This window comes from Photinus pyralis, unplaced genomic scaffold, assembly GCF_008802855.1.
Source record: "Photinus pyralis isolate 1611_PpyrPB1 unplaced genomic scaffold, Ppyr1.3 Ppyr1.4_LG9, whole genome shotgun sequence".
NCBI classification, from domain to species: domain Eukaryota; kingdom Metazoa; phylum Arthropoda; class Insecta; order Coleoptera; family Lampyridae; genus Photinus; species Photinus pyralis.
This window is the reverse complement of record NW_022170878.1, coordinates 2,061,433-2,065,213: the sequence shown is the minus strand read 5'-3', so window position 1 is coordinate 2,065,213 and position 3,781 is coordinate 2,061,433. Positions and strand designations below refer to the sequence as shown.

Genomic DNA, 3,781 nt, shown 5'->3' with positions numbered 1-3,781 from the left:
CCGAAAAAAAAATTGTCTCAGATCGACCCGGAAAAAAATTTTTCTTATAGAATGTGGCCTGTAGAATCCATAATTTCAAACAGTTCCAAGATTGGGGCTACTAGTTCAAAAGTTACAGCCCTTTGAATTTTCTTTCGAAATTGGTTTCTAGTCTATAACTTTTGATTGAGAAGTCTGATCGAAAAAGTACGAATTGTTTGGATTCTACGCACCAAAATTAATAAGAAAAAGTGTTTTCCCGAGAAATTTTGGTGTAGTCGATTTTTGGTAAAAAAGGAAGGTTATACACTGCCTTTTTTTGAGCCCCGAAAAAAAAAATTGTCTCAGATCGACCCGGAAAAAAATTTTTCTTATAGAATGTGGCCTGTAGAATCCATAATTTCAAACAGTTCCAAGATTTGGCTACTAGTTCAAAAGTTACAGCCCTTTGAATTTTCTTTCGAAATTGGTTTCTAGTCTATAACTTTTGATTGAGAAGTCTGATCGAAAAAGTACGAATTGTTTTTGATTCTACGCACCAAAATTAATAAGAAAAAGTGTTTTCCCGAGAAATTTTGGTGTAGTCGATTTCTGGTAAAAAAGGAAGGTAAATAACTGCCTTTTTTTGAGCCCCGAAAAAACAATTGTCTCAGATCGAACCGGAAAAAAATTTTCTTATAGAATGTGGCCTGTAGAATCCATAATTTCAAACAGTTCCAAGATTGGGCTACTAGTTCAAAAGTTACAGCCCTTTGAATTTTCTTTCGAAATTGGTTTCTAGTCTATAACTTTTGATTGAGAAGTCTGATCGAAAAAGTACGAATTGTTTTGGATTCTACGCACCAAAATTAATAAGAAAAAGTGTTTTCCCGAGAAATTTTGGTGTAGTCGATTTTTGGTAAAAAAGGAAGGTTATACACTGCCTTTTTTTGAGGCCCGAAAAAAAAATTGTCTCAGATCGACCCGGAAAAAAAATTTTCTTATAGAATGTGGCCTGTAGAATCCATAATGTCAAACAGTTCCAAGATTGGGCTACTAGTTCAAAAGTTACAGCCCTTTGAATTTTTTTTCGAAATTGGTTTCTAGTCTATAACTTTTGAATGAGAAGTCTAATCGAAAAAGTACGAATTGTTTTGGACTTCTCAAAGTATTCAAATACTATGCGAAGTATTCGAATACTAAATATTTGTGAAAGTATTGGGTTACAAAAACAAATACTGCTTCCATAAAAGTATTTAATTACAAAGTATTTGAATACTTTAAAGGATTTGAATACTAAAAAGTATTTACAAAATCGAATATTGCCCAGCTCTGCCTGTGACACGTTCTTTGCAGTACGGAGAAGACCTCATAATCTTTCCTTAACAACTGTCCTGAAGCCTAAACGGTTTGTGAAAGATGGGGTTTCCGAGGGATGGGGAGTATAGAATACCTCCCAGCATCGCGATCGTTCCATTGCACTTTCCGAAACACTACCCTAAAGATACTTAGTGCTATAGAGAAATGGTTAACGAGCTCTTCTTTGACAAGTAGTTTTGCACCCGTCACTTATAATTTTCCGGAAATGGTCATCGACTTTTTCGTTCGTCCGTCTTCCATAGCCAGGGAATTGAGACACAGAAGGCCGTTGACGGTGCTGAGTGCGACCTCGTCAAGGTGGCACTTAACAAGAGCGCCTCTTGCCAGTCGGTGCAAATCATTGGAGAGGATGTGTACTTGTTTATCTCCAAAAAAGCGGCAAAGATGGCTCTGGGCCCTTAAATATTCCTGAAGCTCATTGAATCGGGGGATCGAAGCCCCCCCCCCCCCCGCCTCCAGGATTCGAATTGCTTTTCCACTCCTTCACTGGGTGCGACACCACCCCTGCTCCCGTCTGGAATGGGAAGAACAAATTGTGACGCGTCATTCAACAAAACCACAGCTGAAATGTTCCTCCAACCTAATTCAGCCTACCAATCCATCGCAGATGCCGGAACGATGTTCCTAGTAGCTCTGAATTGGAGGAGAGTGCCCTGGCGATAGCCTCAACAGCCTACGATACAAAGAATTTGAAAAAACAGCCAACTTTGCTAAGGTTGACCTCTAACGGAAGATTGTGCAACATTGCACGCTTACCGCACTTACCACCAAGCTCAGAAGTGGTCGGGGGTGGAAAAACATGCCACCCAATGAGGATGAAAGAAGACCGAACAGGGGCTCGTTCTAACAACAATGAGCGAAGTGCCCCCCCCTCCTTTCCGCCAGCCTTCTAAAATTTATATCACGCAGGTGCAAGAAAGGCTGTAGCGGATGCAGCTGGTGGCCTACAAACGTCATTATGTGCTAATTAAATTTGCTACATCTTTCTCTGTCATTTCCCCCGCAAAATGAGTATTTTCGGGGTCGAATTTTGAGCAAACCAGCAAAAATAATTTTTTATCTCGGAAAGTATCGGACTTACATAGTTGGTTCAGGTCCCAAATTATAGTAAATCTACTTTAAAGACGTATTTACATTTTATAACATTATTATTTGTAATAGGACTAATTAATTAATTCTGATCATTGCATATAAGATTGCAAAAGGTGATGCCTCTAATTGAATTACTTGTTTTCCATGGTATCAATCCTCTTGCCTCTCGCCGTATTTCTCTTCGGCTTCCTCACACGACAGCTCTTCCTCGCCCACCATGCAGTGGTACTCACCATTCGACCCCCACATTCCTTCACCAATTTTGCATTCGCAGGGCGGTTGCTCTTCACTCTTATCGTTTCCACAGGACTCGGCGTGGTGCAAAACTACGACAGCAATCACGAGTAGAAGCAGAACGGTCTTCATCTTCCCAAAATTCTTTTCAGTTTCGAAACGCTCGACTCTCTCGCAACTTCCGCAAACTCTAATCGCTTCCACTCTTACAATCTTTTTATACATCCCACTGGGCTCAATTTGCCTAAACAATTATTGTTTAATTTGGATTCCCACAGTCATTAATAAATAATTCACGCAGAACTTAATCAAATTTTAATTCGATATTATTTTCAAATTCCACAATATGGTATCTACGACAGATACCTGTCTATTAATTACACTTAATTAGGGGTTTTAATAATATTAATAATTAACATTTAATTTCAGCTCAAGATTACATTATTGCGTCAAATTACAGAAGCTGATACTGTTTCAAGCTTAATTTGGATTTTACTTCGGTTGCGCTTGTTGTTGGGCCTTCTCCGCCTCCTCGCAGGATAACTCCTTGTCGTCCTTCTTGCACACGTACTTGCACTTATTTGCCTCGGTCTTCCACATTCCCACCCCCGTTTTGCAGGTGCACGGCGGGGTTTGGTCCTCGCAGCCGGCGGTAACGTTGTGCAGAATTACCAGCGCGATGACGAAGAGTAGTGCAGCTTTCATGGTTGTAGCGATCTGGTTGGGAGTGTCGCAAGGATCAGCCTGTGGTCCACTTTAAAAAACAACAACAAAGTTAATACTCACCGGTTGCAGTGGATAAATCACGTCTTGTAGTCGACTAAATTTGCTACAGATGTGCTCGCATTATATATTTTTTCAACAGGATGTTTACCAACAGACATAATTGTCCCTTTTGATCGTATTTATTTGGGAATTTTCCTTACGCTCTGGAAATATTTCTAACTTGTTCCGGGTGACGAATCTAATTATTTTATTGATAGTGGTAAACACTCGTTCGGTCTGTGCAACTTAAAGGAAGCGTTTAATAAATCTTCATTAATTAAGCGCCTAATTAATTGAAATGATGAATTGGGGCATAATCGATATATCTAAGAGCAATAAGTATTAAATAATT

The 3,781-nt window shown here is 39.5% G+C and overlaps 1 long non-coding RNA gene across 1 annotated transcript; it reads right to left on the bottom strand.

Moving 5' to 3' along the window:
* Positions 1–3,058: 3,058 nt before the first annotated feature.
* On the bottom strand, positions 3,059–3,553 carry LOC116180802. The gene is made up of 2 exons (XR_004147162.1): positions 3,451–3,553; positions 3,059–3,381 (listed from the first exon to the last, which is right to left on the bottom strand). It is a non-coding gene; the product is annotated as an uncharacterized LOC116180802 (long non-coding RNA).
* Between the last annotated feature and the right edge of the window lie 228 nt (positions 3,554–3,781).